Genomic DNA, 13,267 nt, shown 5'->3' on the forward strand with positions numbered 1-13,267 from the left:
AAGAAAAGAAAAGAAAAGAAAAGAAAAGAAAAGAAAAGAAAAGAAAAAAGAAAAAGGAACCTATAGAATAGGAGAAAGTATTTGTAAATCATATATCTGATAAGGGAATAATATCCAAAATATATAAGGAACTCCTACAATAGCAAAAGGAAAATAATCCAATTTTTAAATGGGTAAAGGACCCGAATAGACATTTTTCCAAAGAAAATATACACATGGCCAATAGCCACATGAAAAGATCCTCAACATCACTAATCATCAAGAAAATGTAAATCAAAACTGCAATGAGATCTCACCTCACACTTGTTAGAATGGCTATCACGAAAAGACAAGAAAAGATAAGTGCTGGCAAAGATGTGAAGAAAAGGGTACCCCAGTACACTGTTGGTGGGAGAATAAATGGGTGCGGCCACCATGGAATACAGTTTGGAGGTTTCTCAAAAAATTAAACATAGATCTACCATGTGACCCAGGAATCCCACTTCTGGATTTATATATATAGATTTCATTTCTTTGCATAGATAGATAGATAGATAGATTTCATTTCTTTGCATATACATATATTATATACATATATATATTATATACATATATACATATATATGTATATAATATATATATATAATATATATATGTGTATAATATATATATATTTTATATATATATATATATATATATATATATATATATATATGAAGTGAAATCAGGAGCTCAAAGAGATACCTGCATTCTCACGTTCATTGAAGCCTTATTACAATAGCCAAGGCATGGAAAAAACCCATGTGTCCATCAATGGATGAATGTAAAAGAAAATGTATATATATACACACAACAGAATATTATTCACCCATAAAAAAAGGAAATCGTATGATTTGTGACAACATGAGCGAATCTTGAGGGCATTATGCCAAGGGAAATAAGTCTGACAGAAAAACAAATACTATATGCTCTCACTGTATACGGTACCTAAAAAAAATCAAACTTACAGAAAGAGATAGTAAATTAATAGTTTCCAGGGGCAAGGTATGTATAAAGGTGGCACAAACTTCCAGTTACAAGATGATTAAGTTCTAGGGATCTGATGTACACCATGATGACTATAGGTAACCATACTGTGTTGTGTACTTGAAAGTTGCTAAGAGAGTAGATCTTGAAAGTTCTCACCACATACACACAGGTAGCTATGTGAGGTGATGGAAGTATTAAGTAATCCTACTGTGGTAATAATTTTGCAATATACACATGTACCAAATGGTCACATCATACATCTTATACAATGTTATATGTCAATTATAGCTCAGTAGACTAGGGGAAAGATTAACTTGAGACTCAAGGGCTAGAACACAATTTGTGAATTTTCAAAGTGTCCCTCCATTCTCTGTGCTTTAATATAATGAGACATTTTAGCAGCATGAAGACAATTTAAATTCAAATTCCATAGATATATATATTTCTATCTGTGCAATGCTGTACAATACTTTTAGATGTGATGCCACAAAACATGCAAAAAGGAAGGACTCCTTCAACAGTCAAAAAGGTCAAAAGAAGACATGGATAGTGGTGATGGGAAAAAAAAATAATCTAAGTACAAATAGTAACACTAACTCTGTTTTAAGTTCTCTATTATTCACATGTTAACTAAGTGATTGATCTACTAACACTAAATACTTACTAATCCCAACATCTCTGGTGTCCAGGAATTTACTGATGTTTCACTATACAGTAATGTTAATGCTTTTCTCCCAAAGGATTTCATGGAGTTGCTTATAAATTGCATATAAAATTATATTCATCTTATATGTTTACACAATGCCACATACTCAACCATGCAAAACTCTGTCAAGCACAGGTTAAGAAAACCTACAAAAGAAGTAAATTACATGAGGCCAGTTCTATTCACTTCATAAATTCAAATGTTATGTTAACACAAACGTGTGACCATGGCAACCTTGCTGGTCAGGCACCAAATATTAAAGTAGGGACAAACTACTGAATTACTGTGTGCCTCTGAAGACATAGGTATATTCAAGTGACTGCTATTTTCCCTAGTCTCGTGTTATTTTCCAGAAATTGGTCCATTTCATCTAAGTTATCAAGCCTGTGGACCTAGAGTTGTTCCTAATATTCCTTTATCATCCTTTTAATGCTGATGGGATCAGTAATAATGGGTCTCTTTCATTTATGATATTATAATTTGTATCTTCTCTTTTTTTCCCTTGGTTACCCTAGTTAGAGGTCTAATATGTTGTTTTTAAAGGGAAGAAAATTATAAAATTTTTAATATGTTGCTACCTTCATTCAGATGTTTTACTGCAAAGTCTCCTTTTCAAAATGAAATGCAAACCCTTAAATGATTTTAAATTTCTGTGTTCTAATTAATAAAAATTATAGATGGGGAAAAGGTGAAATTAACATATAAATTTGCTTTCTTTTTACATTTTTACAAGGCAATTATATCACTCAGTCTTGCTGTTCAAGAGAAGACCACATGCATATTAAAATCTCTCTCGGGCACGTATAAAATAGAAGAGCTATCAAATGTCTGCAACACCTATATAAGATATTACTTGAGGGTTTATTATCATTTAAATATCTACTCAAATGAGATCCAGTATCAATTCCAAAAACAGAAAGCATCTATTTGAATACCAACTGTTAGTAGAAAATGAAAGAGCATGACTGTATGGTCTGAGTGCAGACCACTAGAAAACATTAGTGGAATTTCCAAAAATTTTACCATGGCTGATTAAATACAAATACACTTAAGCAAAATGCCTCCTGGCATTAAATTCTTGGCACCTTTTATAAACACATTTCCATTATCCGTGCTGTATGCAGTTAGATTGTATTGCTTTTGCACCAAGAGAGAGAAAATTGATCAAAGATGGCTAGAAGTACAAGCACCTTTATTGTTTATGAGAGATCTGGAGGTTATTGGTTCTGGAAGTGATTCCATGGCTTAGGGAAACATTGGTTCTTTGTATTTTTCCATTCTGCTGCTTTTAATCTTGCTGGCTATGTGCTTCAGTGGCAAAATGGCTACTGAAGGTGAAGATAAAATGTCCTCAAATCACAGCATCCCAGGGAGGAAGGACAAAGCAAGGGCAAATGGGCTTTTCCTTACATAGCTTATCCCTTTACTGGGGGAAAAAATCTTTCTCAGAAGTACTTAGTAAGCTTCCTCTACAGATTCTGGGCTAAAACATGGTGAGGTACCAACCCCTCTCGGTCCCTGACAAGGAGGCATGCGACTGGCACACTACCACTCAAACAAAATGGAGTTCTCTTCACAAGGAAGAAAAGAATAATGTTGCCGGTTGAATAAACAGACATGTATGCCATATTTGCCCTTGTTAAGAGTGGAATTTGAAAAGTAAAGTTCCATTACAAAGCTCTCTACTAAATACACAACCATTGGTGACTAATTGCTGAAAAATCTACATCCAATAAAATACATAGCTTGCTTAAATAATAAAGTCATGTTCATCAAATTCATGTATCAGAGTAAATGGTACAGAATTCACCATTTTTACAAGATGACTGGAAAAAAATAATCATTCAATAAATATACCAACTGCCAAAACAGTAAGTAATAATGTGAATCTCAAAAATGAATCTTAAGGGGGGCCTGGGTGACTCAGTCTGTTAAGTGTCTGACTTGATTTCAGCTCGGGTCATGATTTCATGGTTCATGGATTTGAGCCCCGCATGGGGCTTCATGCTGAAAGTGCAGACCCTGCTTGGGATTCTCTCACTCCCTCTCTCTCTGTTCCTCCTCACCCAAAATAAATAAACTTAAAAAAAAAATGAATCTTGAGACACAACCAGTCCTAAAGTAACTGCTTAGGTCAGTCAAGTTTGAGAAGACCAGCCTTGATTCAAAAAATTCTTTTTCAACAAATAATCAGAGAGATAAGTACTTGGAGCACCTCCAGCACTAGTTACTATGTTTGGCTCCTAGCATGTCGAACTCTTAATCCTCATCATGAGCCAATGAAGTAGTATTATCTCTTTTTATAAAAAAGAAAATAAAGGCTCAGAAATGTTAAGTAATTTATTCAAAGTCATTAATAATAAAGCAAGAACTCAAACCTAGTTTTCTATCTGCCACCCTATCCCAATCACATCTGTAACGGTTGCGATAGCTAGAGCTGTGTTTCTTTTGTACATTTTGATGAGATGATAACAGGTTTCTGTATTAGACTTTGTAACAAATCAATCCAAAATTGTATGATGGCTTCATCAAAGAATGAAACAAAGATCTCCAGAACTATAAATAAACAAGCTGATTTAAAATAAATATACCCGAAGTCGAGTCTGTTAACTTACTAGGCAAGTAATTACACGCTAGTGAAGAAATTTGCTCAATAGTTACTTCATTCAGGAAGAAAAATCAGGAAGTTTTGAGCTCTAGAAAAGGGCATTCATGATAACTATAAGTAATTAAGCATGAAAGCTAACATTCTAGATAGGAAAGAATAAAACTGTAAGTCTGTATGCAGTTGGTTAAAATAAGATCCATTGCTTATGGATCAGGAAAGAGTCCTTGGGCCCAGTAAGAGTCTTCCCTCTAAGAGTTCATCATCTTTCATCAAGTTAGAACCAGTGGCAATGAAGCACAGAAGTTAATTTTACATCTCCTTGGCAACTACTGTTATAGATGGAATTTCTCCACTTACAGCTCAAATGTAACAGAAGCGTATTTCTCATTCAAAGAATCCAAGGCAATTCCAATGGGGTTATGGGATGGGATCTCATTTGAAGACCCAGCTTATGGAGATAATACTGTCTTCAACATGTGGCTTCCAAAACTGCTCAAGGCATTGGCCAAAGGGAAAAATGCAAGGAAGATCTTCTGTAGAAGGTAGTGGGGGACCAGGCCTGTAAGTGGTATATACTACTCCCACCAATATTTCACTGGATGAACCCAGCCATACCTCACTCCAGGAGAGCTAGGTAATGTCAACTCCTTTATGGTTTCTGTGCCAAATAATGTTAGCAAATAGAAATGCTAGGTTAATCAGGCTTCCTACTACGGAATGATTGATCTTTAACTTGCTAATGAACTCTGCAGATTTTCAATGAGATATAAACTTGTAGCATTACTCAAACCTATTTGGACATGGTAGACATTTTAGAACATGGTACCACGGCTCTCAACTTTAGCATCCGTCAGATCACTTGGTTTGTTAAAAGACTAACTGTTAGGTCCTATCCCCAGAGCTTCTGATTACATGGGTCTGAGAAACGGTCTGAGAATTTGCATTTCCAACAAGCTCTCAGGTGATAGTAATGCTACTGGCCCAGGGATGACACTTGAGAACCAGTGATCTATAGGATCGCTTAAGAGAAAAGGGAAATCCAAAGTGATGGGGATGAGGACGTGTGCCTCCTGGATCCAAGTACTGAGCTGCCACTTCCATAGCCTTTGTTGCTTTCCAAAATCCAGTCCTCTCACTCAGGAGAAGCCATGGTTCTAGTGTGTATGCTAGAGAATTTCATCCATTTCAAGGATGTATTTGCTGCTAAGAATCCGTACTGCATCCAGGAAAACAGAATAGAACTAGAATGAGCAAGTCAAGCTATATAGGGAGAATGACTGATAATCATTTATTGGCACAATGAATGTGCCAATACTAGTCACTCACCTTCCCATCCTTTAACATTCATGGCACATACCTAGATGAATAATAAAAAAAAAAAAAAGGTGCCTTAACTCTCAGAGATCACAACCTTATTTAAAAGCAAGGAAAGAGATGTGTCTTGGGAATATACAGAAAAAGTATGAATTCCAGGTTAATCCCAAGGGTATGGGGTCAGAGAACCCTTCCTCAAACAGGTAAGTTCTCACTGTGTTTGAGTACATATCATTCCATTTGCTTCATGTATTGATATTTTTCCTCAATACCCAATCAAAAAAAGTTCAAGCCCCACGTCTGGCTCTGTGCTGATGGCTCAGAGCCTGGAGCCTGCTCTAGATTCTGTGTCTCCCCCTCTCTCTGCCCTTCCCCCGCTCATGCTCTCTCTCTCTCTCTCTCTCTCTCTTAAAAATAAATAAACATTAAAAAATATTTTAAAAAATTGGAATCCATCTTTTCAAACCCTGCCACCGTTTTATCAACTAAGTTGATGTAATATTTTAAATCCCTGTCATCATTTCCAAAATCTTCACAGCATTTCACCAGGGGCAGTTTTCATCTCAAGAAACCACTTTCTTTATTCACCCATAAGAAGCAATTCCTTGTCTGTGGAAGTTTTATCATGAGATTGCAAGCGATTCGGTCACATCTTTAGATTCTGCTTCTAATTGTAGTGCTCTTGCTATTTTCACATCTGTAGTTACTTCCTCCACTAAAACTCTAAACCCTTTAAAGTCAACCATGAAGGTTGGAATCAACTTCTTCCAAACTCCTGTTCATACTTTGACCTCTTTCATGAATCATGAATGTTCTTAGTGACATTGACAATGGTGGATCCTTTCCAGAAGATTTTCGATATTCTTTGCCCAGATCCATCAGAGGAACCCCTATCTATGGCAGCAATAGCCTTATAAAAGGTATTTCTTAAGTAATAATTCTTGAAATTAAAAATTACTGTGATACATGGCTGCAGAATGGGTGTTGTGTTAGTGGGCAGCTCCATCTGAGCTCTTGGGTACCCAGGTGCATTATCAATGAGCACTAATATTTTGAAAGAAATCTTTTGTTCTCAGCAGGTTTCAATGGTGGACTTAAAATATTCAGTACCATGTGGTAAACAGATGCTCTGTTATCCAGGATTTGTTCCATGGATACAGCACAGGCAGAGTAGATTGAATAAAATTTTTAGGGGTCCTAGGATTTTTGGAATAGTCCATGAGCACTGGCTTCAACTTCAAGTCTCCAGATGTATTAAACTCCTAAGAGAGTCAGGCAGTGAAGCTTCAAAGCTAGGCATGGACTTCTCTCAACCTATATGGCATCTTCTTCCCATAGAAGGCTGTTGATTCATCTACATTAAAAATGTGTTGTTTAGTGTAGCCACCTTCATTAATTATCTTAACCATATCTACTGGATAACTTGCAGCTTCACCTTGTACTTTTATGTTATGGAGATGGCTTCTTTCCTTAAACTTCATGAACTAACCTCTGCTACCATATAACTTTTCCTCCTCATCTCTCTCAGCCTTAATGAAATGGACAGGAGTTAGGGCCTTGCTCTGGATTAGGTTTTCACTCTGGGGAATGTTGTGGCTGGTTTGATCTTCAATCCAGACCATTCTATATCCGCAATAAGGCTATTTTGCTTTCTTATCATTCACATGTTCACTGGAGTAGCACTTTTAATTTCCTTCAAGAACTTCCTTTGCATTCACAAGTTGGCTAACTATTTGGTGCAAGATGCCCAGCTTTTGGTCTGTTTTAGCTTTCAACATGCATTCCTGATGAAGCTTAATCATTTCCAGCTTTTGATTTAAAGAGAAAGCTGTGTGACTCTTTCTTTCACGTGAGCACTTAGAGGCCATTTTAAGGTTATTAATTGGCCTCATTGAAATTGCTGCTGTATAAGGGTGTGGTTTATGGCACCGAAAACAATTATGGTGTTACAATGGCAATATCAAAGATCACTGATCACCACAACAAATATAACAATAATGAAAAAGTTTCAAATATTGCCAGAAGTACCAAAATGAGGCACCAACATCAAGCAGGTAAATGCTCTTGGAAAAATGATACCAATAGACTTGCTAAACACAGGGCTGCTACAAACCTTCGGTTTGTAAATCACAATATAGCAAAGCTCAATAAAATGAGATATGCCAGTATTAGTCTTTTGCCTAAAAGGTGACAAGAAAACATTTATAAAGGGAAAATAAGCAGTATTTGGACTCTTAAGTATGGATGGAGCACCTAAGAAATTAGAGTGCTCTATTCTTTATTTCCTTTAAATGCCAGGATTCTGAAATCCAAAGAACTGTAAAAATTTTTTGCTAAGCTATATAATTTTACATTCGCTTTTTTTTAATGGAGATGTATCAGAAAGCATTTGAAGATTCTTTTATTTTTACCAAGCAGCCCAACTTTGAAAAATGCTCCGTTATGCTCTGGTAAGATGGTACAAGAGATCCCTGGTTCGCTATGCAAACTGTTCTAACATAGAAGGTAGGGTAGAGAAGCAACGATATTGCCTATGAGTTTTATAATTGTTAAGGATGGATGATGGGAAGGTAGTGGCATCATTGTGCTATTCTGCCTCATGTTGTATGTATTTAAATTTTTCCTTAAAAATGTATTTTCTGTAAAAAAAACAACAGTGTTTTATGGTCCCTGTCTGCCTCATCCGCTCTACTGGTAATTTCATGAAAGATAAAACAATGTTTAAGAAATTATACTCTCTTACCAAAATTCAACAAAAGCTTCCAAAGACCTCTCCCCAAAATTTGCACAAGTATGACCAAAAAACCCTGAGATAGTAGATTGTTTCCATTTGCAAGGCTCCACTTCTTTACTGAAGAGTCATCTACACCTCACAAAGAAAAATCAATTTCTAAATACGAACATGAATCTTATTAAAACAATCTGACTTCATGTATTATTTCATAAAATAAATGAAAATTTTTTTGTCTTTAATAAGCCAGTCCAAATATTCTGTACATATAAATGAATGACTTAAAACTGTATCTTGAGAGAAATTTCTGCCAGTATTTGATATGTTTGGCTGACCTGTACAAAAGCTGAAAGGTTGCTATTTAAATGAAAAGCACATAACTCTTCTAATTCACTCTCTTTGCCAGTAATGTACTGGTGAATGTTTAACTAGCTCTCCAAAATAAAAATGCACACATAAATATATATAGCTTATTTTAAATTCTATGATACAAAGGATAAAATATACAGTTTGTAAATAACAAGTTGTACAATTTGTTTGTAAATTCTATATGGCCATTTGATTCTCAAATAATGCTTCTGTTGACTCTTGCTAAAATCTTGATTCCAGAGCTAGCCTATATTTGTGATTCGTCCTTGATTTGACTAACTCAAATTACAAATAAACAGTTGATTACTATCCATGTCTGCATTTGGATATACATATAATTTCATTTTTGTTAAAGGTAAGAAAAAAGTGAAACAGTAATGCATGTTGGAATTCCACTCATTTCATTAGCTTCTTTGCTGAACTGAACTATGGTTTTCAAAAACTGGGAGACTATTTCCTCAATTTTTGTGCTGTTCACCACACAATAGTAGATACAGACACAACACGCTTTTACATTTAATCTGCATTAGTAACATTTTATCCATTACATTCTTAGATCTAGATCAACAAAGCAATAAATCAAGCCCTGATTTTAGCTTTGCCAATTTCCGTGGTGTAAATACTCCCACAGGGGGCAGATTTTAAGCTACCAACATGATATCACTGAAAATGGAACTGGGAAGAGATGCACGGTACCATACCACCACACAGTGTTTCCTCCCTTATAAAGACATAACAGATACAAATAACTTCAGAAGTAGATGTAGTAAAATCATTAGGAATTGATACATCTTGAATATACACAACCTTTGTTCTTTATATAGTTCATCTCTTTATAAGTTTGTATAATTTTTAATAACAGCTGTGTTTCACAACTAGCTCAGAAAAATCCTGAAAACTGAACAACCACTTCTTATGAGCCACTACAGGTTAGTTCAACCACTCCACTTTTTCTCTTGTGTATGTGAGCTGATATAGGGAATGTATGTATGTGTGTATGTACGGTGTTATAAAATTACTTTTACAATTCCTCCCTCTACTTGCCACACTGGTCTTACTGCCCTTTTCTCAAAAAAAAAATGTGCAACTTTTTGCTTATGGAATATTTCCCCAGACCGAAATGAGCTCCTTTAACCCTTTTGAAATCATTTTCAAACTTAAGCATTTCCAAGCTTCAAAACCTCCACCATGCTGAAGGCATTCTTGATCCGCTTTTCACAGTTAATCCTTTTTTCCTTCCTCCATGCTACCAAAGTACATTATTCATCCTCATTCATCTTGAAGCTTCCTTAATCCTATCCCATGGTAAAATTAGCCTTTTCGGAGCAGGAACCGTATGTAACCTTTGAACGTTATTCTTCACAACAGCACAAGAGTACACGTTCCTGAATTATAAGCCTAAGTAAGCCAAAAGATCCCGCCAGTATTAATGAGGTTACTTCCATGAAGACAGAGCTATCTGCAATGTATCAGAAGGCCATTTCTACCACCTATCATTGTGGTGAGTGGGTCATCACAAACACATGGGAAAAAGCCTCCAGTTTTACAATTTGGAAAGGGATTATATCGGCAACAATGTCTCTGGCATTTGCTCATGAACAATACAACAGCACACTTGTCATGTTGAGTGACAACACTCAACCCCAATACAAATATGGCTCAAGCCCCATTTAACCAAATGAAATTGGCAGTACCTGATAGCTAAAATAACATACGTATGCTCAACTAGGATGTTCTCCAAAGGTCAGATGGCAGCTGAGGCCATAATGGAAGTTCTTTCAACACTGGAAGTTAGGTCAATCCTAGACTTATTTCAACAATTCACTTTTGGGCCAGTGTTTCTCTTAGTGTTTCTGGGGCCTGGTGTCTATAACTATAACCCAAGACAAGATGGTTGTATGAACTCTAAAGGGAGTTCTCCAACCCCAATTCTTTTTTTTTTTTAATGTTTATTTTTGAGAGAGAGAGAGACAGAGAGAAAGAAGAGAGAGAGAGAGAGAGAGAGAGAGAGAGAGAGAGAGTGAGTGGGATAGGGGCAGAGAGAGAGGGAGATTACCATGACCTGAGCTGAAGATCATGAAGATCATGACCTGAGCTGAAGTCAGATGCTCAACAAACTGAGCCACCCAGGTGCCCCCCAACCCCAATTCTCTTATGATTCTAAGACTCTAACATGACAGCTGAGCAATGCAAAGGCTTCTATCTCCAGTGTGTACTAGAAACCCAATTCAAACATCAAGTGAATCATCTTGAACTTTAGAACTAGGGAGAAATAAATTTAATCAATAATAACATATAGCTTATAATTTCTACCTGCACTGTGGCATAATAGTTTTATAGCTCTGCTTTAAACCCACACTTCTGTTGAAATATTGAATCACTCTTGAAAAATTCTAGTTTTTCAATAAAAAATGTTTCTGCTACAAATGAAGGGTTTTTTGTTGACTATAGGTTCTACATCAAAGTGCTGGCTGCCATGGAGACCAAAGGACACAAATATCAAGTAAAATCTAAGTCAATAACTGGTAATCCCTGTTGGGAAGGGATATTTCTCTTTTCTCTATAAAGAGTGATTTTTTTAAATTCAGCAGTGGGGAAAGCAAGGTTCATAAAGCTGATGATGCAAACATGCCCTACTGTGAGTCACAGTATATGCAGTATTAGGCTGTCTTTCCAGCTATCTATAATAGCCAAGCAAAGGAAGAAGGTGGCTATTACAGAAGGAAACCCGTATCACTGGGGAAAGCAGGCGGGTGTCTTTTGTTGTTATACTGACCTGATCTACAAAACTAATTGGTCCTGAGCAATTGAAAAGAATTAAGGAGGTGGAAATCCAACTGAGAAAGCAGTATGGTGGCACTTACTAGTTGTAGGTGCCACTTAAGCAGTTGTAGGTGCCATGCAATCCAGGTTTTCTCCTGAGGCCTCCCCTCCATTATTAGTTCCTCGGCTTCTGTTAAGCCCACAGAATAAAGTTCCAAATTTTCTCTCTGCTTCAGATATCTCTGTGGAAAAAGTGGCCACAATTAAAGACATTGCCAGATTTCCTATCTCAACCCAAGGGGAGACAGGGAAGAAAAGGTGTCACAGATAGTACTCCTGTTCACTTTCCTATATTTGTTCATTTTTAACCTTGGAGTTTCCACATCTTGCATCTCAGTTATTGTCTGTGTTATTTAGCATCTCTTAAATGAGTGTCTGATGATAGCTACATGTTTACTAAAAAAAAACATCTATTAAGGGGCACCCAGGTAGGTTAGATGGTTGAACGACTGACTCCTGATTTCGGCTCAGGTCATGATCCCTGGGTTGTGGGATAGAGACCTGGGTCAGGGTCCGTGTTCAGATTCTCTCTCTCTTTCTCCCTCTGCCCTTCCCCCCTGCTCAAGTTCTCTCTCCTTCTCTCTAAAATGAAATAAAATAAACCTTTAAAAAATCTATTAAATATCTACAATGTAAAAGATACTCTGTTAGCCTCTTTGTGGATAAAAGGATTAAATTAACAGATTCTGTCCCATAGACAGCTTATAGACTGAGTGAAGACAGTTCAATAAATGTAATACAAAATGATGAGCCATAATGAAGACATATGTAAAGTACATGGGAGTTCAATGGGGGGAGAGATAAATTCCAACTGAGCAGATGGGGAAACATTTAATGGAAAAGTTGGAGTTAAAGTGAATTATAAAGATGAAACAATTCTGGAAGGACAGAACATGTACTGCAGATTGATTAGTTTTACTGGAGTAGAAGATATGTAAACGGAAGTAACAAGCTATAAATTTAATAAGGAATAGGTTCTTTGGGAGAATTATGGTAACTAGAGCTTGGTAAATAGATCTGATGGGTCTAAAATCCTTGTTCAAAAAATCCTGAAAGATATCCAATAAGGAGTTGAAAATGTTGGACTAAAATTGTTAAATTGGAGCTTAACATACAGTTTGGGGGTAAGCTCCAGGGGAATAAGAGTGCAAGCAAGAACTTTGCCAAGAGAAAAACCAGAGAGGAAAACAAAAGGAAAACAAAGATGCAATTATTAAACATTTTTTAGGCTTGCTTTTTTTTTTAATTTTTTTTTAATTTTTTTTTATTTTTTAATATATGAAATTTACTGTCAAATTGGTTTCCATACAACACCCAGTGCTCATCCCAAAAGGTGCCCTCCTCAATACCCATCACCCACCCTGCCCTCCCTCCCACCCCCCATCAACCCTCAGTTTGTTCTCAGTTTTTAACAGTCTCTTATGCTTTGGCTCTCTCCCACTCTAACCTCTTTTTTTTTTTTTTTTTCCTTCCCCTCCCCCATGGGTTTCTGTTACGTTTCTCAGGATCCACATTAGGCTTGCTTTTTTATATACATACACATACATATGTATGTGTTTCAGATTAAGTCATGAGCCTAAAACCACCATAACAGAATCATCATTTATTGAATTCACTGGGATGAGCTTCTTATCATTTATATCATTTTACCATTACAACAACGCTATAAAAAGATCTTTATTTTCATTTTTGATATATATGAAAAAAA

This window comes from Panthera uncia, chromosome B4, assembly GCF_023721935.1.
Source record: "Panthera uncia isolate 11264 chromosome B4, Puncia_PCG_1.0, whole genome shotgun sequence".
Classification (NCBI taxonomy): domain Eukaryota; kingdom Metazoa; phylum Chordata; class Mammalia; order Carnivora; family Felidae; genus Panthera; species Panthera uncia.